The sequence below is a fragment of the Pongo abelii genome, chromosome 17 (genome assembly GCF_028885655.2).
Source record: "Pongo abelii isolate AG06213 chromosome 17, NHGRI_mPonAbe1-v2.0_pri, whole genome shotgun sequence".
Taxonomy (NCBI): Eukaryota; Metazoa; Chordata; class Mammalia; order Primates; family Hominidae; genus Pongo; species Pongo abelii.
This window is the reverse complement of record NC_072002.2, coordinates 65,437,935-65,464,288: the sequence shown is the minus strand read 5'-3', so window position 1 is coordinate 65,464,288 and position 26,354 is coordinate 65,437,935. Positions and strand designations below refer to the sequence as shown.

Below are 26,354 nucleotides of genomic sequence, written 5' to 3'. Positions count from 1 at the left end.
AAAAAGAAGAACATGTCAAATTTCAACTGAGCATGAATCCTTCCTTTGTGCCTCCAGTTAAGTCAGACTCTTATTCCCAACTCTTTGGTACCTGCCCTTCCCAGGACATGCTTTGCCTTCCTGGCCAGTTCATTTCTGGAGCTTTCATTTTGCCATCTAGCAGGGCAGATTTGCATTAAGATTTGTATTTTTTGGCCGGGTGCGGTGGCTCACACCTGTAATCCCAGCACCCTGGAGGCCAAGGCGGGCGGATTACTTGCAATCAAGAGTTTTGAGACCAGCCTGGACAACATGGTGAAACCCCATCTCTACCAAAAAATACAAAATTTAGCCAGGCTTGGTGGCACACACCTGTAAAGTCCAAGCTACTTGGGAGGCTGAGGTGGGAGGATCGCTTGAGCCCAGGAGGTGGAGGTTGCAGTGAGCCATGATTGAGCCACTGCATTCCAGCCTGGGCGACACAGCGAGACCCTGTCTCAAAAAAAAAAGAGGGAAATTTCAACTGAGCATGAATCCTTCCTTTGTGCCCCCAGTTAAGATAGACTTGTTCCTTCACACCTCTTTGGTACCTGCCATTCCCAGGGCACAGTATGCCTTCCTGGCCAGTCCATTTTTGGAGGTTTCATTTTGCCATCTAGCAAGGCAGATTTGTATTTTTTAATTGCAAAAGCAGTACAGGTTCATTTAAAAATTTCAATAATTAAAGAAGTACACTTCAGAGTGAATGTCATTCCTCAATTCTCAAGCTACTCCCCACCTCCATTCCCTAAGAGGAATGACAAGTAGGTATAATTCCTGTCTTTCCTTCCCTCTCTCCACATACAAACACATAGACTTTCTTTTTCCAAAATTGAAATGATTCTATTGTACTTTACTGGAACCTGCTTTTTTCCTTCATCTATTACAGATGACTTCTCATATTAGTGTTAAAAGAGCTTTTTAAATGGTTGCACAGGACAGAATCCCTTTGTCATTTAAAATCTGTTCAAAGCTCTTTACGTTTTTGTTCTGAATGTCTTGCTCTCCATATGAGTTTGCGTCCTCTAAAACATTCCAGCCAGTGCTAACTCATGGTATTGAGCTGTTAGTAGTAAGATGCTCTTCTGAGAAAGAAATTGGTATGGTTTGCATTTAAACTCACACCTGGATCTGAAAGAGTAGGTGTGGGAGTAGGTTAGAAATATAAAAGCTCAACCTGAACGTATCACATTAAAATACAGAGTGCAACTACCATTTTCCCTTTCTACTATTTGTAAGAAAAAAGCCCTGGAAAGAAGCAAGGCCAGAGCTTCTGGCCAGGGAGGTCACTTCAATGACTTGCTGAGGCAGGTGAAGGGAGTCCTGCCACCTGGCAGGAGGGCCAGCCTGGGAGTGGCAAGCCTTCTGGGGCTCTAGCTCAGGTGAGAGGGAAAAGCCAGCCCCTTCCCCAAACTCTTCCTGCCTGTACTGTCCAGATGGGAACCTGGAGTCCTGATATGAGACCTCTAGGACCCCTTTCTAATAAGGATGACCAGATTCTAGGACTCACGGTATTAATTCTTAAGACACCATTTACAATAAGAGGTTGCACTAGCTCAATCTTCCTAAAGTGTTGTTGTTATTGTTATTAGATGTTACCTGGTGAATAGGCTTCATGTCAAATTTGAAGAAATCTGAGATATAGTTAAACTGGTTTTTAAATTGCAGGACTTATCAGAGCCTTTATTAGCTTATGTACTTGAGTCTTCAAGAAGAACAGGCCCCCTTTTTTAAAATTTTGTCAAGGTGGGGTCTCACTATGTTGCCCAACCAAGGCTGGTCTTGAACTCCTGGGCTCAAGCAATTCTCTCAAAGTGCTGGGATTACAGGCGTGAGCTACTGTGCCTGGCTGGACAACCTCGTTTTTAACCTAGAGGCCCTTGAGGGAAAAGTCAGCAAATATGTGCAATTTTGTTAACTTGAACATTCTATGACTTAGTCCTCAGTGCTGTTCTCTAAAACATCTATTCCCCCTGCCCATCTCCTCAAAGGTGGAACACCAGCATATGAGAAGTTAGCATTCCAGGCAGCAGGATAGCATTTTTTTTTTTTTTTTTTTTCGAGATGGAGTTTCAAAACTCTTGTTGCCCAGGATGGGGTGCAACGGCACGATCTCAGCTCATTGCAATCTCCACCTCCTGGGTTCAAGCGATTTTCCTGCCTCAGCCTCTTGAGTAGCTGGGATTACAGGCGTGCACCACCACACCTTGCTAATTTTTTATATTTTTAGTAGAGATGGGGTTTCACCATGTTGGCCAGGCTGGTCTCAAACTCCTGACTTCTTGTGATCTGCCCACCTCAGCCTCCCAAACTGCTGGGATTACAGGCGTGAGCCACTGCACCCAGCCAGCAGGATAGCTTTATGCGAGCCTCTTTTGCTCTATGAGTCCTAGAAGGGATATGCACTCTTTTTTTTTATTTCCATAGGTTTTTGGGGAACAGGTGGTATTTGGTTACATGAGTAAGTTCTTTAGTGGTGATCTGTGAGATTTTGGTGCACCCATCACCTGAGCAGTATACACTGAACCCGATTTGTAGTCTTTTATCCCTCATCCCCCTCCCACCCTTTCCCCAGAGTCCCCGATGTCCGTTGTATCATTCTTATGCCTTTGCATCCTCATAGCTTAGCTCCAAAGTATGAGTGAGAACATACAATGTTTGGTTTTCCATTCCTGAGTTACTTCACTTAGAATAATAGTCTCCAGTTCCATCCAGGTTGGGATATGCACTGTCTTTCACTAGCAGAATTCATCCACAGATTCTCTGTCATCTTGAAATTCTGTGGGAAGCCTCTTTATTCTATTTGCCTTTCTTGAAGAGTCAGAAGCCAGTCAGGTACTTTCATGAGAGGTTAACTCAAGTCATGTTCCCCAGTGGGTCCTCCACATGCCTTTTCTGACCTCAGCTCTTTAGAGATAGGCTTACTGCTGTTTGGGGCCCTGGGGAGGGGTCTGGAGCCCAGACATTTCCAGTCTAAAGCAGCTTTTGGGGCCATCTGTACCTGGAACACTCGTCTGCAGAACTCAGCACCTCCAAACTCCATCTTTCTTCAGTTGCACTGGCTCCTGCCTCCCTGATCACCCCAGCCCAGCCTTGTCTCTTCAGAGAGCTTTTGCAATCTCCATTTCATTTCTGTAAGCTTTGCCAACCTGCCGCCTCCCCCACCTGCCTGTAGCCTCTCAAGGGCAGGGACTCAGTCATTAGATGTCTATACCCCAGAGAAGTGCCAGCACCAAGCTGGGGATGAGGGCGAGGCAGCTGCCCATGATCACCTTTCAGCAGAATCCCTGACCCCGAGGGCAGGGAATGGGTTTAGTCATCTGTTCTCAGTACCCAACCTCGTGCCTGGTCGGTACTGACCTCGCTAAAGGTTAAACCAGGACTTTCTGGTTTTTTTCCTAGGACCCAGGAGACACCTGGAATTAGTCCCTGCCTCCAGTCCCTCCATTAAATCCCTCCAAAATGGAGCAGCTGACGGCATTCCAGTGGCAACACAGGGCCCTCGAGACCACAGGCAAGCAGACACATGGCCCAGAAGGATTTCTGTGCAGCTTTGTTTGTCCTGACCGAGTGTTTCCCAGAAGACTGCCCTTCTCAAGGAGCCAGGCGAGGTCACAGGATCCACTGCAGAGTCTCGCTGGGAGTGGGCACTTCAGACCCAGATGCTGATTCAGGTGGAATGGAAGCATCCATTTCCTAAGCAGGTATCTGCCTCAGGCATGTACCAGGGAAAGAGCGAGGCAGGCCCCTGGGAACTTGCTCGGTGGCACAAACAGGTCAGGCTGGGCTTTACAATTTTCCACAAAAACTCACAAACTGAGTGAGCTACTTTCGGATAACATAATTGTTTTCAACTGGGGGCAATTTGGGCCCCCAAGGATATTTGGCAATGTCTAGAGGTATTTTTAGTTGTCATAACTTGAGGGGTGGAGCTACTGGCTTCTAGTAAGTAGAGGCCAAGGATGCTTCTAAATATCCTACCATTGGCTGGGCGTGGTGGCTCACACCTGTAATCCCAACACTTTGGGAGGCCGAGGTGACAGGATCACTTGAGCCCAGGAGTTCAGGGCCAGCCTAGGCCACGCAGTGAGACCCTGTCTCTATAAAAAATAGAAAAAAAAAAATTAGCCAGGCATGGTGGCACATGATGTTTCCTTTTGGGATGATGAAAATGTTCTAAAATTCAAAAGGTATGTGAATTATATCTCAATAATGTTATTTTTATCTATGTTTATATATGTATGTGAATTATATATCATTAAAGCTGTTATATATGTATAGATGCATACATATATAAAACACACACACAATCCTTGGCCGTCTCCATCTGGGCTTTGTGGAAAACACTAGTGGCAGAGTATAAGGCAGAGAATTTGCCAGGGACCTCAGATCCATCTGCTCTTGCCTCCTTGGTCTCACTGCTCAGAATCTGTGACCTCTCTCCAATCTCTGCTTTCTTCTCTGCCAGTCAGCCAAAGTTGAGCTGAAAGAGGCAATACCCTTCTAGATGGCCGTGAGTACCACAAGGGTAAATAACTGACGTGGATTTCAGGAAAGTCTTACTTCACATAGCAGACGTGTCTACTGGGCTTACATTGGGTGGAGGAAAATCTCGATCTGTTTAAAGGAAGCTAAAGGAAGCCAGCTGGCAAGATGACTGTTGTAATGTGAGCAAACATCCCTTAGCCATCCAGCAGGTATGAAGTTGTGTCAGTTTGGTTTGCTTAAATCGGGAGCCACATCTGAGAAGAAAATCCACTGTTCAGAAAGGAAGCACCATTGTAAAGAATATCATGTTGACAAAGTTTTGGTGCTTTTTAGGAAGCAGTTTAGTGCTCTGGCTAAATGAGGATTAAGCAGAAAAGACTTTTTGTTTCAACTCCTGTTGCTGGAAATCTCTCCAAAGAGTTCCCATTCAATCTCCTGCCTAGGTACATAGCTGCCAGGGAAGAGAATTTAATGTTTGATGACTGAGTGACTTCCTTAGCTTCCAATCTTTCTGAATTTTAGTTCACTACGGTGCAAGGCTATAGGCATAAGTGTGGAAAACTGGAGTTACATTTGGCAGCTTGGTCTGCAGAAGGTTCAGAAGACAAATGAATTTGAAGTTAAAAACCAAAGAGTAACACGACTCCTAACGAGGCTTATTTTTGTTTTGCTGTTCCTTGGTTTACTCCTGAAAGCCAAATCCTGTCTCTACCATCACCTCAGGTGAGTTACTTTTGGGGGGCCTTTCTGGGGGGCTGGCTGATTTCTATGTCCTTACCTGGCTCTCCCATTGTGTGTCTGAGAACCGTGGTGCTCTGGCCCCTTGATATTTTGCTCTTTTCTGCATGCCACGATCGTGTCAGAACTCTCTGTGAAGGCAGCAGATCAGTGCCACCGAGAAAACAGCATGCTCCAGAGAGCTGCGTGTACCGAGTGTCAATATCTGGTGCCACTCAAGAAGATGGCAGGCTTTACAACATTGGATTCTCTTCCCAAACCGTCGGAAGGTGTGAAGTAAACAGCACTGGCCTCCCTTGAGAAGGCGGAGGATGCAGGTCATTCGGGTGTGAGGACTGGCTTGATCTCACAGAGCCTCACATCTGGAATTTGGGGTCTTGGTCTCCAGATGGGTGGCAAGTGAAGATGCCAGGACAGGAGTCCTGCCTGGCTGGATAAGCAATCCCACGGCTGGCTTTATGCCATCCTGGTGCCTCCCACACATGCACTGCACATTCATTTCTCTACGCGTTCTTGTAGATGACAGGAAAATCTCACTTGGTAAAGCAGATGTGTCCATTGGGCCCCCGTTGGATGAAGGAAAGTTTCCCTCTGCTTAAAGTGCACAAACTTAAAGGGAACTGCAGGATCTTCCCCATAGCCATGTGTGGGATGCTGGCCATATTCTCTCTCATTGGGCAGTGAGTGAGGAAGCCAAGACCCACCGGGCTTGGCAACTTGCTTGAGGTGGCACAGTTAACACTCAGGAGGCAGGGCTGGAACCCAAGCCCCTGATGCCAGCCAACTGGCCTTTCTTCCACATTGCTTCTGTGCCTTTAGAAGAAAGTTTCTAGGTGGGGAATCCAAGGCACAGGCAGTAATGTTTGCCTCCTGGTCACTTGGTGTGTTGGTAGCAGAATGGAGACTAGAAATCAGATCACCTGAATCTCAGGCCAAGGTTTTGTTCCCAAAGGAGCAATGATTTTAGTACTGTGTGTTTCTGGTGGGCATGGAACATCCACCATGAGTGCTGTGAGCTAGGAGGCTCAGAGAGGAAACAGGAAAACAAGAAGGGGTGAGAGGAGAAGGAGATGGAGGACAGCCAGGTGAACAAAGCTGGGGCCCGGTGCCACCGAAACATGGAGACGTCTGCAGGGCACCTAACACACTGCTCCCAGCCCTCTGGCCTCAATCCCTATGGGTCTGCCTGGAGCCTACTTTTTCATCCTATTTAGATTCATCCCAGTGCCTTCCCACTGATGCCTTCTTGAGAGTTCCCATGGCTGTTCACCCAGGCCTACCTTCACCTGTCTTCCTCGGTGGTTGGAGCAATCTGACCTCCCTCCCTTCCCACATAGCCTGCTCTCTGAGAGTGGCAGCTGCTGTAATTAATGAATGGATCCAAGCCACAGCCCACTGTGATGGGGAGGCCAGGAGGTGTCTTCTCTTCATCTCCCAAAGGCAGAGCTCACCCAAGGGAGTGAAGGGGAATAAAAGCTTTTTTTTTTTTTTTTTTTTTTTTTGAGTCAGGGGCTCATTCTCTCACCCAGGCTGGAGTATAGTGGCTTGATTATGGCTCACTGTAGCCTCGAACTCATGGGCTCAGGTGATCCTCCTGCCTCAGCTTCCTGAGTAGCTGGGACTACAGGTGCACGCCACCATGCTCAGCTAATTTATTTTTTATTTTTAGAAAAAGGGGTCTTGCTATGTTTCTGAGGCTGGTCTTGAACTCCTGGCCTCAAGCAATCCTCCCACCTCAGCCTCCCAAAGCACTAGGATTGTAGATGTGAGTCATCACGCCTGGTCAAAGCTCTTCTTAATTGCAATAACAGAAGCCACTCAAATAAGTTTAAGCAAAAAAGGGGCTCCACCAGGTTATTTAATGGAATCAAGCCCCCAAAGGAGTGAAAACATTAGCCAGAAAGTGCTCTAGCAACAGGGCATCCCCCTCTCTCTACTCCGACTTCCCTTCTTTCCTTAGCACTCTCCATCTGCACAACACAACCTGGCTCTCTCTGGCTCAGCAGGTCTCCGTGGTGCCATCTGGTCTGTTCTCAGACAGGAAGGACCACAAGGGACCACAAGGGTCTGTCCTCAGACCTGAACCACTTCCTGCTGGTCAGGAGTGGGAGCATGGATGGTGATCAGACGCCTTAAAGGGGACATCCAGAGAGAAGCGAGACAATCTAACCACTGTTAGTCTATGGCTGGACTCCAGCGCCATGCCACCCTACACCCAGCTCCATGCCACCCTACATCCAGCTATGTTGCCAGTTCTTCTGCAGCTCTGGGAGGGAGGAAACTTCTCCTCTGGGGCTGAAAGAGCTGTGTGGGTAAATTCCAGGACTCTTAAAAATAATCTGGTCTATATAAGTTTTCCACTTAAATATAAACTCCACGAAGGCAGGAACCTTGTCTAGAGTCTTGTGTTTCAGCCTTGTATCTCCAACACCTAGACCATAGTTGGCATTCAAATATTTGTTAATTGAATAAACATATTTATTTTAAAACAGCTTCATTGAGGTATAACTGAAATACAATAACTGCACATATTTAGTGTGCTATTTTGGTAAGTTTACACACACACACACACACACACACACACACATCCCATCACCAATAAAAATAATGAACATATTAGGTCAGGAGCAGTAGCTCAAGCTTGTAATCCCAATACTTTGGGAGGGTGAGGCAGGTGGATCACTTGAGGTCAGGAGTTCAAGACCAGCCTGGCCAACATGGTGAGACTCCCGTCTCTACTAAAAAAATATAAAAATTAGCTGGGCATGGTGGTGCTTGCCTGTAATCTCAGCTACTTGGGAGGCTGAGGCAGGAGAATCACTTGAGCCTGGGAGGTGGAGATTGCAGTGAGCTGAGATCACGCCACTGTACTCCAGCCTGGGCAACAGAGCGAGATTCTGTCTCAAAAGAAAAAAAAAAAAGAACATATTCATCATCTCAAAACATTCTTCATTCCTCTTTGTAATCCCTTTCCATCCCTAGGCAACCACTAATTTGTTTTCCATCACTGTAGATTAGTTTGCATTTTCTAGAATTTTACATAAATGGAACCATACAGAATTTACTTCATTTATTTCTGTCATCTTTCACTCAGCACAACTCTCTTGAGATACATCTGTAGTGTTGTGTATGGTTTATTCCCTTTTATTGCCCAGTGGTGACTCCACTGTATGGAAAGACCAGTGTTTTCATTTGAATGTTGATGGACATTTAGGTAGCTTCTAGGTTTTGGTTATAGAAAAGCTGTGATGAACATTTGTATACAAGTCTTTCTATGAACATATGCTTTCATTTCTCTTGGGTAAATACATAGAAGTGAAATGTCTGGATCATATGACAGATGTAAGTTTTACTTTTAAAGAAACTGCCAAATCATTTTCCAAAATGGTTATAACATTGATTTTCAAATATTAAATGAAATTTGCATTCCTGGGATAAAACACTCTTGGTCAATATGTATTATCCTTTTTATATATTGTTGGCTTCAATTTGCTAAAATTTTGTTTAGAATTTTTGCATCAATATTAATGGAAGATATTAATCTGTCACTTGCTTTTCTTATACAGGTTTTTGTCATGTTTTGCTATCACAATAAGGTTTAGAATGAGTTGGGAAGTATTCTCTTCAATTTTTGGGAGAGTTTGTAGAATTGGTATTATTTATTTCCTAAATAGTGGTAGAATTCACCTATGAAGCTATGTGGGCCTGGAGGGTATTTTTTTCTTTGTGGGAAGATTTTAACTACATATACAATGCTTTTCATAGATATAAGGATATTCAAATGATCTCTTAAAATTTTTTTCAAGATATAATTCACATGTCGTAAAATTCACCATTTTAAAATGTACTATTTAGTGGGTTTTGGTTTATTCACAAGGTAATACAATCATCACTACTATCTAATTCCAGAACATTTTCAACACCCTAACAAAAAACTCCATACCCATTAGCAGTCATGCCCCATTTTCTCCCATTCGTCTGCCCTGGGCACCACTAATCTATTTTCTGTTTCTATGGGTTTGCCTATTCTGTACATTTCATATAAATGGAATCCTACAATATGTGGCCTTTGTGTGACTGGCTTCTTTCACTGAGGATAATGGTTTCAAGGTTCACCCATTATAGCCTGTATCAGCATTTTATTCCTTTCCAAGGCCTGAATAGTCAAAACAATCTTGAAAAAGAACAAAGTTGGAGTATTCACACTTCCTGACTTCAAAACGGACTACAAACTGCAGTAGTCAAGATAGCATAGTACTGGAATAAGAGAGATATATAGAGCAACAAAAAATGAAGTCTAGAAATAACCCTTACATTTATAGTTAAGTGATATTTGCAAAGATTCCAAGACAATTCAATGGGAAAAAATAGTGTTTTCAAGAGATGATGCTGGGATCATTACCCACATGCAAAAGAATGAAGTTGGACCCCTTATCTCATACAATGTATAAAAATCAACTAAAAATGGATCAAAGACCTAAACTGAAGAGCTAAAACTACAAAACTTGAAGAAATCATAGGCATAAATCTTCATGGCCTTGGATTAGGCAGTGGTTTCTTAGATATGATGCCACAAACAAAAGCAACAAAAGAAAAAGGACATAAACTAGATATCATCAAAATGAAAAACTTTTGTTCTTCAAAGGACAACATCAAGGAAGTGAAAAAGACAACCCCAAAGAACTTCAGTTAAAAATTTGGGTTGAAATTTTTTTTGCAATTATCCATCTAATAAGGGACTTACATTTGGAATATTTAAAAAACTTTTATAATTCAATAATTTTAAAAACCCAATTAAAAATGAACAAAGGGTCTAAATGGACAGTTCCCCAAAGAAGATATACTAATGGTCAATTAGCACATGAAAAGATGTTCAACATCATCAGCCATCAGGGAAATGCAAATCAAAACGACAATGAAACACCACTTCACATCCACTAGGATGGCTAAAATTAAAAAAAAAAAAGTGTTGGTAAGGATGTGGATAAATTGAATCCTTATACATTGCTGGTGGGAATGCAAAATAGTGTGGCCCCTTTGGAAAACAGTCTGGTAGCTCCTCAAGCAGTAGCACATGACGCAGTAATTCTGCTCCTAGGTATATACCCAAGAGAAGTGAAAACATATCCACATAAAAACTTTTTCATGAATGTTCATGGAAGCTGTATCATAAGAGCCAAAAAGTAGCAACAACCCAAATGTCCATTAGCTAATGAATGGACAAACAAAATGTGACATATCCAAACAATGAAATAGTACTTGGCAATAAAAAGAAACAAAGTACTCATACCTGCTTCAATCACATGGATAAACCTTGAAAACATTATGCTGAGTGAAAGAAGTCACAAAGGACCACATGTTGTGTGACTCTACTTACGTGAAATATTCAGACTAGGCAAATCCATAGAGAAAGCTGACTAGTGGTTGTCTAAGGTTGGGGGATGAGGGACCTTGTGGGGACAGGTGATGCTGAAGGGGGATGGGATGATGTTTCTTTTAGGGTAATGAAAATGTTCTAAAACTGATTCTGCTGATAGACATACATTTCTGAATACATTAAAAGTCATTTAATTGTAGATTTTAAATGGGTGAACTGTATGGTATGTTAATTATATCTCAATAACGTTGTTTTTAAAAGGAGCTTAGGCCAGGCGCACTGGCTCACACCTGTAATCCCGGTACTCTGGGAGGCTGAGGTGGGCAGATTACCTGAGGTCAGGAGTTCAAGACCAGCCTGGCCAACATGGTGAAACCCTGTCTCTACCAAAAATACAAAAATCAGCTGGGCATGTGGTGGGCACCTATAATCCCAGCTACTTGGGAGGCTGAGGCAGGAGAATTGCTTGAACCCAGGAGGCGGAGGTTGCAGTGAGCCGAGATAACGCCACTGTACTCCAGCCTGGGTGACAAGAGCGAAACTCTGTCTCAAAAAAAAAAAAAAAAAAAAAAAAGAGTTTAAAAGCAAATATAAAAGCACTGTTCTACTGAAAGGAATACTCTGGGTAGTGGCCTTTTCCTAACTCACTGTGTGTGGGGCGGCGGGCGCTGGGTCTCTCAGCGGGAATCTATGTTGCTAGTTAGCAGGCCTTGGGCCTCAGTGAGTCTCCAGTGAGGAGAGACAGGAGAGGAGGACAGCGTAAGAGCATGGGGAGAGGCTACCAGGACGGACACAGGAAGGAAGGCAGGGAGGAGGCTTTCCTGTCCTGGCCCCATCTCTGCTCACAGTGGGGCACAGGGAGGACACAGAACTGCTTTGTTCTCCAAGCTTCCACCTGGGCAAAGGGGAAGCCAGCGCCTCCATGCCATGATTCCTCCCTTTTCTCATCACAGAGGGTACCAGAAAAGTTCTCAAATTCTGGAACGGAGCCTGATTGCATCCACTGCTGTTCCAGGTTCCCGGAGGCAGATCTGGTCCCAGCTCTGTCCCTCATTAGCAATGGGGCCTTAGATGAGCTTTCCAACCCTAGGGGGTCCCTTGTCCTCATTTATCAAAGGAGGATAGTAATTAACCTGACTCGCTTCTCTCAGTAATTAACCTGACTCGCTTCTTGGTATGAGGATCCAGAGTTATGGGTGGGAAAGAATTCCCCAGGGTGCATTATTGTGAATTGTAGGAAATATTTCTGGGTAGGTATGAGGGTATTGATCTTCCAGCTACAGAAGCCATTGGCTGATCACTCCTTCCCTAACTTCCGACCCATAGCATTTGCAAATTGGTTAGAGTCAGGCTTGGAAGGGCAGCTGGGGACAAGAAAATGTGGCTAAGACAAAAGACCTGCACAGAAGCACACCCATGACTCAGTCCTCCTGACCTTGGGCTTCACTGAGCTCAGCGAGTGGGCTACTGAAAACCACCTTCACACACAGTGATGCCTCAGGCCTGTGAAACCAGGCCAGGCAGGCCTTTCTGTGCTCCTGGGCTTGCTCTCCTTCATGGGTAACTCAGACTCCAATTCCACAATAAAAGGCACAGGGATTGACAATGGGGAAAATTCCACCCCAAGAAGACCTCAGGTGAGTCCTGCCGATCACAATGGCTTTATTAAGCTTACTGCTGGAGTTTGCATGGTTCCTACAGATGGTAGTATTTGTATGCAGAAGACGCTGCAAAAAAAATCTTCATGACATACCCTCAAGTCTCCCATACCCCAGAAAACCTGCTGGCTGTGTCATCTGAAAGCCAAAGGTGGGGCCGCCATGCCACAAAAGGGAGGGCAAGGAATGGCTCCCCCTTTGCTGCTGCCTTCACCCAGAAAACAAGGGGATCCTGCCAGGTGCATGATGGATAGCAGAGGGCAAATGTGATATCTTGGAAGAGAAGGAAGCAAGAATAAGAGTGTGGGGGCAGCTGTGGGACCAAGGCCTGTTCATTTCATATATTTTTGGGAATTATTGAAAAAGGGAGGGAAAAAAAACTGTATTCTTCCCAAAGTGACTGTGCCAGGGCAGGCCTCTCAGTGCTGCTCTGAGTGCCTGGACAGGGAAGTCGCTGGTGGACCCTTGAGTGAGCACCTCTGGGAAGACAGGGCCTGCTCTCCAGTCTGTGCAGGGTGGAGGGGTGATGGCGGCTCCCAGTCAGTATCCACTCTGATTGATCATTGCCAATGTCTGTTCAGATTGGTTGGTCCCAAAGCTTACCAGTTGTTAAATATCTTGAATATCACCTGTAGTGTATAACCTCAGTACTAGAGGCAGGCTTTGGCCAAATTGCAAATGTGTCAACATTTAAGGGTGCTCCATATTCTTGTCTCCTTTTGAGTTCAACTCCCTTCCCCCAGCCCAGTGCTTCCTAATTAATCCATTTTGACAAGTTCATTACAGTAAGAGTTTTCTGATTTGTTCCCACTTGTCTTCACTCCCTTTATCGGTATCTTAGAAGAGAAACTAATACATGGTCAACCACTCCAATACAATTTACTATTAGTGGTACAATTTTAGGTATCTGAGAACACAGAAACCTGAGTTATTATGAGGGGATGGAGCTGGGCTGAGGGAGGTGAAGTAACTTGCTTAGGCTCACATGGCACTAGTTAGTACCTGCCCACTCTACCTATGAGGAGGTTGTCCTATTTCCCAGGGGCATTGAATGCACCCTCACCCCACCAGCCTGTCCAGAAGTCTCTTCTTCCCAGAGGCTGCAGCCTGAGGCAGAGCAGCCAGCCACTCTGGGTGGGGAGGTAAGATTTATAGACCTGGGAGGTGCAGGGGCTCATGCCTATAATCCCAGCACTTTGGGAAGCAGAGGCAGGAGGACTGCTTGAGCTCAGGAGCTTGAGACCAGCCTGAGCAACATAGCGAGACCTTGTCTCTACTAAAAATAAAATGAAAAGAAATAGCCAGGTGTGGTGGCATGTGCCTATAGCCCCAGCTACTCGGGAGGCTGAGGCAGGAGGATTGCTTGGGAGATGGAGTCTGCAGTGAGCTATGATCTGCACTCCAGCCTGAGCAACAGAGTGGGACCCTGTCTCAAATAAAAAAAACAAAAACAAAAACAAAAAAAAACTTTACACACATGACACAGTGGGCACCACAGAGCAGAAGGCAGTTGAGGGTCCCCGTCTGTGGACTCCTGGGCCACGTGCTGGGGTACTTCACCCTTTTCTTTCAGTAACGGAATAATCCAGGTTTACCACTCTTTTTGCAATGGGTAAACTGTTGCAGCAAACTTTCCCAACTTCCCACCTGAAAAGATTACTGTGATAAAACCATGAGTGTTCATTTTATATATTTTGGGGAATTATTGAAAGAAGGAGAAAAAAAAGCTATGCATTGTCGAACCATTGTTAACATTTTGGAGTTTTTACTTCTAGCCCAGCAGTCCCCAAGGGACCAGGGACCAGTTTCATGGAAAACAATTTTTTCACAGACCGGAAAGGGGAGCGGGGAGATGGTTTTGGGATGAAACTGTTACACTCAGATCATCAGGCATTAGATTCTCATAAGGAGCATGCAACCTAGATTCCTTGTATGCGCAGTTCATAATAGGGTTCGAGCTCCTATGAGACTCTAATGCCACTGCTGATCTGGCAGGAGGCGGAGCTCAGGCGCCAGCCGCTCACCTCCTGCTGTGTGGCCTGGTTCCTAACAGGCCACAGACAGTCCTGGTCGTCAGCCCAGGGGTTGAGGACCCTTATTCAAGTCTATTTTTAAAAAATGTTTAGTTATTTTCTCTTTGTTTTAAACTTATGAACATACCATCTTCATAATTGTGTATTTTGCTTTTCAAACTTACCATTATTACACAAAATTTGTCTATGTTATTGCAAACTCTTCAAAAACATCATAGAACATACTTGTATAACAATTCTATTTAGTGGATGAACCATAGTTTACCTAAGCACACCCTAGCCTCCAATATAATTTTGCAAGTTTAGATTTTCATGCATTGGGTTCTCTCTAAAGTGGTGATGTTTCCTAACATCTGTGCTCCGTGTATCTAGGAATTAAAACTGTTACAGCTGGTCATGCAGCTTGAATGTCACTTTTTAAACTTAGGATGAGTTTCAAATTGTATTGAGATAGAATGAAAGGATACTACAGTGTCCCTGAGTCTCAAAAGGCATTTACAAAACCCCTGAGGGCATCTTTGTGGACAATGAAAAAATTTGGGTCAGAAAAGTATATAACTATGTAAATTGATAACTGGTTTGACGGCTAAACCCAAAGAATGTCAGTGTCACCCTGGAGGGGCGTGTCTAGTGGCTAGGCCTTTGGTCTAATCTCTTTACACATATTTTAACCAGTGAAATGAGTGAAGTCCTAGAAGACAGGCTTATAAATTATGAAGCTATATGGGATAAGATTATGTGATAGAACAAAGATCCAAAAAGATCTCATCAGGTTACAATATTTGCAGGAAGCCAAGAAGACGAAATCTACAAGGGATGAGGATAAAGAAAGTCCTGTACTTGGGCTAAAAAAAGATCAACCATATTCATGTAAAATAGAGTATACAGAGCTAACAGAAGTTAGTTGGCTACAAGGTCAATGAGCCAACAGTGCAATCTGGCTACTGAAAGACCATGGGCAACATGAACAGCGTGACGTGTACAGAGCAGCAATGTCGTATACCCACTAATGCTGTGCTGGCTAAATCACATAGCACCTGTTCTGGAAGACACATTTGAAGAAAGGGTCTGCCACGCCTATAATCCCAGCACTTTAGGAGGCTGAGGCAGGTGGATCACCTGAGATCAGGAGTTCAAAACCAGCCTGGCCAACATGGTGAAACCCTGTGTCTACTACAAATACAAAAAAATGGGCAGGGTGTGGTGGCTCACACCTGTAATCCCAGCACTTAGGGAGGCCGAGGCGGGTGGATCACAAGGTCAAGAGATCAAGACCATCCTGGCCAACATGGTAAAACCCCGCCTCTACTAAAAATATAAAAATTAGCTGGGCAAGGTGGTGCGCGCCTGTAGTCCCAGCTATTTGGGAGGCTGAGGCAGGAGAATTGCTTGAACCTGGGAGGTGGAGGTTGCAGTGAGCCAAAATTGCGCCACTGCACTCCAGCCTGGCAACAGAGTGAGACTCTGTCTCAAAAAAAAACAAAAACAAAACAAAACAGAAACCAAAATTAGCTGGGCGTGGTGGCGGGCGCCTGTAGTCCCAGCTACTTGGGAGGCTGAGGCAGGAGAATCGCATGAACCCAGGAGGCGGAGGTTGCAGTGAGCCAAGACTGCACTATTGCACTCCAGTCTGGGCTACAAGAGCGAACTCCGTCTCAAAAAAAAAAAAAAAAAAGGGTTTGCCAAGAAGGAGGTCAATGAAAGGGCAGCCAGGATAGTGTGAGCTCTGGAAATGCAGTCACCTGAATGACCATCAAAGCAGCTGAGCTCAGTGGCTGAGAGCACAGTCTCTGAGCTGCCACTGGGCTTTGCAGTCCAACTCTGCTATTGACCAGGCAGGTGACCCCGGACAAGTTACTCTCTGTGCCTCAGTGTCTTCACCTAGAAAATGGGGGCAACAATAGCACCTATTAGGTTGTTATGAGGATTTAGTAGGTTAACATCCATTAAGCACTTAGAAGACTGCCTGAATATTTTTGTAGAGGGGGGTTTCTAGCCTGCTGAGATTTAGAGGGACATGGTAGATGATTTCAAATCCTTGAACGCTGCCCCGAGGAAGAGAAATTATGCTTGAAGACCATGCTTGATTCAATAGAAAGGAAGAGGCTTGGCTTGTTCATTAGCCAATTAGCATTGAATGAACTCATACAATGGGTCAGATACTATGCTAGATGCCAGGAACATAGAAATGAAAGAGATACATATGTTTTTTAGGGGCCCTGCCGGGTCTGTCTGGGAAGAGGCATGTAATCAGATCATCACAGTAACGTGGGGATAACAGCTTTGCACAGCCAGAGGAAGGCGTGATTAACTCTTCCCTGGGTTGCTGGGCGAAGCCTCACAGAGGTGGGACATTTGAGCAGGGTCCGCAGGGGTACGCAGGAGTTTATGTGGGAGCAGAGGGAACAGTGTGTGGAACCAGAGCTGTCACTGGGTACGATATTTTCCAGGGAATGGTGACAAGTCAGTTACAACACGAGGGAGTGGAGTGGCAGCGGATGAGGCGAGGATAAGGGCTGGTCTCTCCCAGCTCACAGATATGTGAGACTGAAATAGAAGGTAACCACAAAAGGCAGGATCATCACAGCAATGTGATGGCCACCCCCCAAGCCTTCTATTTCTATACTACTGTCTTCTCAACAGGCTACCGCAGCAAAGCTAAATAAAGAAACCACATTTCAGGAGAAAACAGAAAAGGATTTGATTCAATTTTCTAATTATCCTTCTTCGATATAAACCAAAGAATATCTGCCTATAGAATAAGACAGTGTCCTATTCCTGAGATGTTTACAACTTGGGTATACCCAAGTGGAGAGACTGGAGCAATGACTGAAGGTCGGGTCCTTTACACCAGGACTGAAAACACCCTCTGAGAGGGAGTGAGTTCTCTCACCAGCAAATCTTGGGTATAAAAGGAAGGAGGCGCTCATTATTCAACACTTATCCCCCGAGGCCCTCCCACTTCATTCCATTTAATAATATTCATTAATCAGCTGGAGCAAAAAAGACACGTTACATACAGGGGAACAATCCTATGAATGAAGACCAACTACTCTTTAGAAACAATAGGGACAGGAAATAAGGCAATGACATTTCTGAAGTATTGAAAAAAAATGGTAAATTCAGCATTTTTTTTTTTTTTTTTTTTTTTGAGATGGAGTCTCGCTCTGTCGCCCAGGCTGGAGTGCAGTGGCACAATCTCGGCTCACTGCAAGCTCCGCCTCCTGGGTTCACGCCATTCTCCTGCCTCAGCCTCCCGAGTAGCTGGGACTACAGGTGCTCACCACCATGCCTGGCTAATTTTTTGTATTTTTAGTAGAGACGGGGTTTCACCGTGTTAGCCAGGATGGTCTCGAACTCCTGACCTCAGGTGATCCGCCTACCTCGGCCTCCCAAAGTGCTGGGATTACAGGCGTGAGCCACCGTGACCAGCCAATTCAGCATTTTACACCCAGGGAAAATAAACTTTAAACATGAGAATAAAAAATATACTTTCTAGGTAAACAAAGGATTTGTCACCAGCAAGCCTGCACTGCATGAAACACTAGCTCCACTCCAGCGTCCCTAGCAGGCTGCAGACTTCCTGCCTGTTGAATTCTTCGGGAGCTTTGGCACTTGCCACAGGAGGTGGCAGCTCTCATGGTGAGGGGAGTACCAGGTGAGTGAGCAGGCTGGGCTTCCGAAGAGGGGGCTGTTGATCCCTTTGAGGCATTTTTTATTTATTTTTTTGAGGCAGAGTTTCACTCTTTCGCTTAGGCTGGAGTGAAGTGGTGCAATCTCAGCTCACGGCAACCTCTGCCTCCCAGGTTCAAGAGATTCTCCTGGCTCAGCCTCCCAAGTAGCTGGGATTACAGGTGTCTGCCACCACACCAGGCTAATTTTTGTATTTTTGGTAAAGATGGGGTTTCACCATGTTGGCCAGGCTGGTCTTGAACTCCTGACCTCAAGTGATCTACCTGCCTCGGCCTCCCAAAGTGTTGGGATTACAGGCGTGAGCCACTATGCCCAGCCCTTTGAGCCATTTAATCAACTGCTTACCCCTAGTGGACAGCCAGACCCTCAGGCACATTGGAAAGGGGGAACTTTGATACGAAGGAAGCAGCACAGCGTGGCTGATGTGCACTGAGATAGCTGGGCCAGTTGCTGAATAATGAAATACTGCAAGCTGACTGGTAAATAGCCACTACTCCAAGCCCCCGACTCCCTTGCTCCTCCCCTTGATCCAGCAATAAAGGGTGAACTGGTGGCAAGCAGGACGCCTCTAAGACCCTGCTTCAGGACCCTGGCTGGCTTCCTTTCTGACTGGTCATCTCCTGGGCCAGGCTTGTGCTTAAAGATTTATAATATCACCCCAAGCTCAGTGGGGTTGCTTCCCGGAAGGGTGGCCTGGGTGTGGTTTTCTGAGAATGGGTAGAAGAGGACCCCAGAGGTCCAGGGACAGAGGGAAGAGCCTCTTCCCAGGGTCCTCTTCTGCCATGGGAAGGGGACAGGGAGGCACTGAACGCCAACACAATGAGCTTTCCAAGTCTGCCTGGGTGTTCAGGGACACCTGACTCTCAAGTACAGCCTCCATTCTAATCCCCTTGATCATATTTTTCCCTTTAAAAAACGGATATTTCATAGCCTTTTAAATAAATCTTTTCAGCTCCACTGATTTGGAATAACATGCTTAGTGGCTTCAGAAGAAAGTGACCTTTCCTGCTAGCTGAGCCCTCAGAAAGTGCCCTTCCACAAGCTCATTTTCCCATGAAATCCAGCCTCCACGGATGGCTGGGTTCTGCTCCCAGCACCAGCCTGTGGACCCCATTCCTACTCTGGGGTCCTGGGAAAGTCCTTCTCCACTCCCTGCACCCTGTGGGTTGCCATCTGCACTGTGGAGACCTGAATATAAACACACAGACACTAAAAGGGCACTCTCTTGATCACCGGCAGAGACCCCATTTCAGTCACAGATTGAATATTTCTCCTCCTAGTTTCAGCTTGGAGAGAATTTGTGCTTTAGGAGAGCTTTCTGTGTGTTTTTCCCTGGCAAGAACCCATCAAAGGAAGACAGAGTGCCCAGGAGAGGGAGGAAATGAAGTTGATCAACATGATTTTTTTTTTTTTTTTGAGTCAGGGTCTCACTCTGTGGCCCAGACTGAAGTGCAATGGTACAATCATAGCTCACTGCAGCCTTGAGCTCTTGGGCTCAAGTGATCCTCCCGTCTCAGCCTCCTGAGTGGCTGGGACTATAGGTGTGCACCACTATACCTGGCTAATTTTTTCTTATTTGTTGTAGACATGGGGATCTCGCTGTCACTCAGGCTGGTCTCAAACTCCTTGCCTTAAGCAGTCCTCCTGCCTTGGTCTCCCAAAGCTCCGGGACTATAGGCATGAGCCTCTGCATCTGTCCTCGCATGATTAAACCCACGTAAACCCCGCCGACCAGAGCTCCCATGCAAAGCCACTGGAAGCTGGCTGCATGTGTTCAACATCATGTACCTCTTTTCCTCCTTTGGGACCTCAAATTGAACCACATACTTAACAAACTGCAGTAATTTGCTGAGCCCTCAATCAGACATTCAATCTTGCTGAACTGTGAAACCAGTGTTTTTGCTTTTAAATAACATCTGGTGAAGTAGTTCACACCAGAATGAAAAGCGTATGTTTTCCAAAATTATTGTTCATATCACCTCATTGTTAAAAATCAAACCCAAACAGAAACAGTCCTCCTATGGGTTTAGGTCCCTGGTGTGTGTAGCTTTCCAGTAAACTCGTGCCATGGGGGAGCAGGCAGTTTCCAAGGTGATGCGAGTGAGACCCTCCAAAGTCATCCTGCTTAAAACAATCCACATGACTCCCTGTCACAGCACCTGAGATTCCCACTGTTAGCGGCCCTTCTAGTTAAGGCACCTGCTTCAGACACACCTGTGTTCTCTGGGAGGCATTCTTAGTCTCCTTCATTGTGCTGAAGTTTGAGAGCCACAGCTCCAAGCATCAGCAAACACATCAGGAGCATCAGCAAACACATCAGGAGCATCGGCTTTCTGTCCTGAGATAAGCAATCCCATTTCTCTGGGTCAATGGTTCTTAAAAGTTCAGGAGCATCAGAATCCCTTGGAGGCTTGTGAAAACACAGATTGCTGGCCTCACCCTCAGGGCTGTTGTTTGAGATGGAACCTGGGAATCTGTATCTCTAATAAGTTCCTAGGTGAAGCTGAGGTTGCTGGTGTGGGGCCTCACTTTGAGCACCACTATGCTAGTTGATTTTTTTTTTTTTTTTTTGAGACGGAGTCTCACTCTGTTGCCCAGACTGGAGTGCAGTGATATGATCTTGGCTCACTGTAACCTTCACCTCCCAAGTTCAAGCAATTCTCCTACCTCAGCTTCCTGAGTAGCTGGAACTACAGGCACACACCACCATGCCTGGCTAATTTTTATATTTTTAGTAGAGACAGGTTTCACCATGTTGGCCAGGCTGGTCTCAAACTCCTAACCTCAAGTGATCTGCCCGCCTCGGCTTCTCAGAGTGCTGGGATTACAGGCGTGAGCCACCACACCCGGCCTGCTAGTTAATTTTTAAGGCATCCTAATGAGATATGGAGGCAAAGCATGGAAGCAGTCTGATCGTGAATGAAGAAAGAAGACAGAGGGCTATGAAGCAGAAAGGCTGAAAGGCAGGCCAGCCCCGCAGGAAACAGACTTGCTTGAATGATCCACCAAAACACAAGAGCCTTTGCCCAAATTCTGATGGGTCCCTTCCTCTTCCTTTCTTTCTTGGGTATTTTCTGCTTACTGCCCCTTTGAAAGGCAGATATGTGAAAGACAAGCACCATGTGGCTTATGAAAGAATAGGCAATGAGTGATTTTTTTTTTTTTGAGATGGAGTCTTGCTCTGTAGCCCAGGCTGGAGTGCAGTGGCACGATCTCAGCTCACTGCAAGCTCCACCTCCCAGGTTTACGTCATTCTCCTGCTTCAGCCTCCTGAGTAGCTGGGACTACAGGCGCCTGCCACCACGCCCTGCTAATTTTTTGTATTTTTAGGAGAGACAGGGTTTTACCATGTTAGCCAGGATGGTCTTGAACTCCTGACCTCGTGATCCGTCTGCCTCGGCCTCCCAAAGTGCTAGGATTACAGGCGTGAGCCACTGCGCCCAGCCGCAATGAGTGATTTTAGGTCAGTCTGTCAGAAGCAAATAGAACTTGTTATGATTATCCCTTAGAGAGATAGAACAAGGAATGGATATGCTATAAATTCTGCCAGGGGATTAGAATTAAAGTAACTTGTATTATACCATACCCACCTAATTTTAGAAGTACTGCTGCAAGAACCATAGACCTGGCAGTGGGGACTCTATATGTGCCTTTGGCAGTCAGAGGTGTGAGCCGTAGAGGGCTAGCTTAACTGTAAATGCCATGATGCACACTAGTCATAGAAGGTTACTGGATCAGGAGTTTGACAGTTCTTGAATGTTGTAGTGCAGATGAGCAGGTTTAGTGAGCCCAGGGTAAAATAAGTGCTACAAGCAAGGGTAGTGGGTGGTCCCGCCGGCAGCCCCAGTGAGTACTCTATGGTAGGAGGAGAGGTGGCCCTTCCTGGAGCAACGCACTCTCACCGTGATTCAAGCTGTCATCGTGCTCCTCAGGACCTCCGCACACTCTTGAGGTGGTTCCTGACCTTTCTTAAGCCTTACACAGTGCTCAGTGAAGTCTTAATGACATTTTTTTTTCTCTTTTGAGATCGTCTACTTCCTAATGGGATAAATTCAGAGGAAAGCACGCTCCAATCCTTCAGCTGCCTCTTTTCAACACAAACAACGAAGAACTCATTAGTGGGCCCGCAGAGGAGGTGGTAGAAATGGCTTGTCACAGGACCACGGGCTGAGAAGCCACCCTTAGGTGGGATTGCAAGACTCGCCCCAAGGCCACTGGGTCAGGAGTGGGGTCCGTATCTCAGTGAAGGGGAAACTGACATCTGGTGTCTGCCTGGCATTGCCATGGCATCTCTTTGGGCAAAGTTTGATTAGTGATTTAGCCCTGCGCACATCTGAATGCACTTTGACAGCCACGCTTTTTCATTTGACTCTAACAGGAATCCTATGAAATAAGCAGAATGGCCTGACTCTCCCGATTTGGCAGAAAAGACAATTGGGAAGTGAAGCTCTGAGAAAACAGTGGACATGGAGTCAAAACCCAGGCTCAGCCGCTCATTGCATGACCTTGAGCGAGGCTCCTTCCCTTCCAGTTTTGTCATCTGTGAAAGGCCAGGAATGGACAACATGGGTGTGAGGTCTTTTTACAGATCTATTCTAGGGATAAACTACATGAGCAAAAGGACTTGCCCAAGGTCATGCAGTTGGCAAGGTGAGCGAGAATAACACAGAGGCAGTGTTTTCCAAACTGCCCCTGTTGAGAGGGAACATCCTCCATTGCCACCCACACCATCTCCCCAAGTGTGGGCTGCAGGAGCCTCTACATGGCCCCTAGACCTTGCAAAGACCAAGACCCCCAGGGGTGGTGCAGTAGGGGCGCACACACCCAGCATGCGTCCTGACTGCAACTTGAAACCTCGATGTGGCCAGTTGCTCATTAGAGAAGAGAAGGCCATTTCCTTTGGTATCTCCTTCACTAAATGAACCTAATGGGCACATGCCCCGTGTCAGGCCGTGTGCTAGAGGAGGGTGTGTGGAAGCAAATGAGACATACTGTCCACCCATGAGAAAGATGGGAGGCATGAGGACCAGGCTGCTGCATACTGCTGGGTGGGCGAATAAGAATTCATCCATGTGCCAGGAGGGTGGTGCGCCCCCACTCCCTGGGGACAGATGTTCCTGTGCTCAGGACCTTTCTGGGCTATGCCCTGTATATCTTTTCACCTGGCTGTTTATTTGTATCCTTGAAAATGTCCTTCATAATAAATGTAAGGAAGTGTTACATGAACCTAACCCTAACCCTTACAGTAAATGTAAATAGGTGTTTCCCTGAGTTCTGTGAGCTCCTCTAGCAAATTAATTAAACTCAAAGAGGGGACCATGGGAACCCCAACTTGAAGCCATTCCATCAGAAGTTCCGGAGGCACGGACTTATTAATATGACTGGTGGGAAGGAGGGGGCAGTCTTGTGTCCCTCAACATGTGGGATCTGACGCTATCTCCAGGTAAATAGTGTTGGAATTGAATTGGGGGACACCCAGCTGGTGTCCACTGAAGAACTGATTGCTAGCTTGCTGGTGGGGAGAAATCCCCACGGTTTTGAGGTCACAGAAGTCTTCTGGGTAAGTTGTTGTGGTGTGAGAGCAGAGGAAAAATGTTCTGAGAGTTTTTCCAAACAAGGCTCCAGTTGGATCACTAAGCCTATCGCTGGCCCTGGGCTGTCTCAGCCAGGGAAAAGGGGCATTTTTTTGTGACCCACACAAAGGCACTCGCTGCAGCCCAGGTGAGCATGGTCTTCTTCAAAGGGAGTGGAGATCCAAAAAACTTTAGAAGGGGTTAAGTTTCGAGAAGTTTGTGTGTAGACAGCATCCTCCAAGCACACTGGAGAGAGCAGATGCATGCCCCAGATGTACACATCTGACCACAACCAACCTACTGTCTGGAAGAAGTATGTGCTCTTTTTCTGAGAGTCAACCCTTCCAACCACACAGAATCAATGAACCCAACAGCTCCCTTTCTGCAACGTGCTAGTAGATGACTATTCTTCCATCTGTTCAATACAGTCAACAAAATCGATTGAGGGCCATGTCTTAGGCACAGTGATCAGAATCCATGGAGGGGAACCATAAAGAAGGAGAGACAGCTTTCAAGGGGTCAAGGGACTCTCAGCTTGGGAGAGCACAAAGAGACAGACTCAAATACTCCTAAGGACACAGCAGAAAGTGATGACTGTTAGAAGATACCCGTGATGGGACGAGGAAAGTGCCATGGGAATTCAGAGAAAGGAATGATTAATTCCAACCCAGAATCCGGAAAGACTTCATGAAGGAGACAGCGCTCAGAGACCCTCCACCAGGAGAGGAAGAGGCCTCAGTCCCTGTGTCCTTTGGCCATATCAGCTGTGTAAGCTTGAGAAAGCCATTTCTCTCTGTTTTAAAATGAACCATTTGCCCTAAGTGCTTCACAGCATTATGGGGATTAAATGAGAACTGATTTAAATGCACATTGGATAAATAAAAGCACCAAATATAAAGCCTTTCATCATCACTGTGGGAAGAGAGGGCAGAAAGCTAAAAGCAGAAAGTGTATGAGGGAAGAGGTGGGGTAGGGGTGGGTGGCATCTGCCAAACACGGGGGTGCAGGGATGATGTGAGTGCCTACTGGGCTCGTAACTGCCTCCAGTGATTTCTTTAGCCTCCCACAGCGAATTTTATTAAAGAGAACCCGATAAGAGCAAGTCAGAACACTGAAATTCCTCTGCATTGGGAAAATGAAAGTCTCAACCAGGGAAGTGGCTTCCAGTCCCAAGTGACAGGATAACACTGAGCCCAGCCCTCAGAGTTGCTGGGTGATCGTGTGAGCCTTGATCTCTCCAGCTCCTAGGACTGAGCTTGGGTTTGATGTTGGCTCAGCAAATACCCATTAAATGAACGGATGCAGTCCTGACTGCTTTCCAAGGAATTTTACATTCATGGACCATTTTGATTCTTAACCATAAGCCAGAGGAGCAGATAGAGCACAATTATTATCCCTGTCAAAGAGGGGAAACTGAGGCTCCCAGGGGGGTAAGTGACTATCTACGTCCAAGCTAGCACTGTTAGAAGGAACCCAGACCTCTGACTCCTCCTAAAGGGTCCTTCGCTCACACCATGTCACCCCCAAAGAATTATTACGATAGCCAGTTTACGCCACAATAAACCATCTTCCCAGACCTTCCGAAAGCCCTACTATGTGCTGTCTTAAGCTCTTTTCTTGTTGCAGCTCACTTAATCAGGTCCTTTCAACATATGATACTCAAATGTACCGGTTTATTCCAATTCAGAAGGTAGTTTTTGTGCATCCCACATATAAGAGTCTTGTGGATTTTCTAGGTCTTTTACCAAGTAAGAACAGATTTGGATTAAAACCCTTGGTTTGGTGGTTTGGAGTCATTGCTCCTTAGAAGAAAGAGAAAAAAGAAGCAGTTCAGGGTATTAGAAAGAGATACAACAGCACTGTTTCTCCCTGCCTCCCCAGGGCCCAGCCCATGGACATTCCTTCCTACAGAGTTGGCTGTCAGTTTTGACAGATGGCTTGGCTGCAGGAGTGGGGCAGAGGGCAGGCTCATGGTTAAGGTCACTAAGTAATTTGTGGCACCAAGGAGCCAGAGTCAGCTAGGCTGATTTGGGGTCTGAAACCTGGGCTGGAGCCCAAGTCCCAGCCAGGGAGGGTAGGACGGGGAGCCCTGCTCCCTGCCCCCTGTGACACCCTCCACTGCAGCTGTAGAAGGCAGATCAGTGCCCTTCTATGTGGGGGTGCTAAAGGAGGGCAGAGGAATGGGGCTCAGAGAGACAGCCAAAGAACGTTCAAAACCACCCTCGCCTTTCATGACCCACCCCAGCCCCTTGGATGATAACAGACTACTGTACACCTACTCCCAAGGAGATGTTTTATTCTAATAACATTTTTTGTAGCATCAAGGTTTGGGCAGGAGGCTGGAAGCCACACCCAGCCCTCAGCTCTGTTGCAGGGTACATGGCAACATGCTCATGCCGAGGGGCTCAGAGGCACCCCTAAAGTGGCAGGAACCTGGGGCAGGGGAAGGAAGGGAATGTCAGAGGACTCCCAGCTTTTGAAGGGAGGAATGGATCAAGTAAGAGGAGGTCTGGGCCCTTGAGAACAACTCGGTGTGACATTTGTCTCCAGCAGAGTGGCCGGGTCAGCTCTGATCCCTGTAGTTGGTGGAGGATTTAGCACCCACCACGGGGAATCTCAATAGTACCGTCTGCCACCCATGGCTTTCACATCACACTGAGAGGCAAGAGCATCATGGGACCCAGGAGAACAGAGTCATTAGCTGGATAAGGTACAGTGAAGGATTAGCTCATCAGATCAACCATTTGTGCCTGCTGTCCACTGACTGAGAGAAATG

At 46.2% G+C, this 26,354-nt stretch overlaps 1 protein-coding gene across 5 annotated transcripts in view; it reads right to left on the bottom strand.

Annotated features, from left to right (window-relative positions):
• The window catches only part of MAPK4 (mitogen-activated protein kinase 4), a 169,886-nt gene that overhangs the window by 39,793 nt on the left and 103,739 nt on the right, over positions 1 to 26,354 (bottom strand). The gene's annotated exons all lie outside the window — the stretch shown is intronic.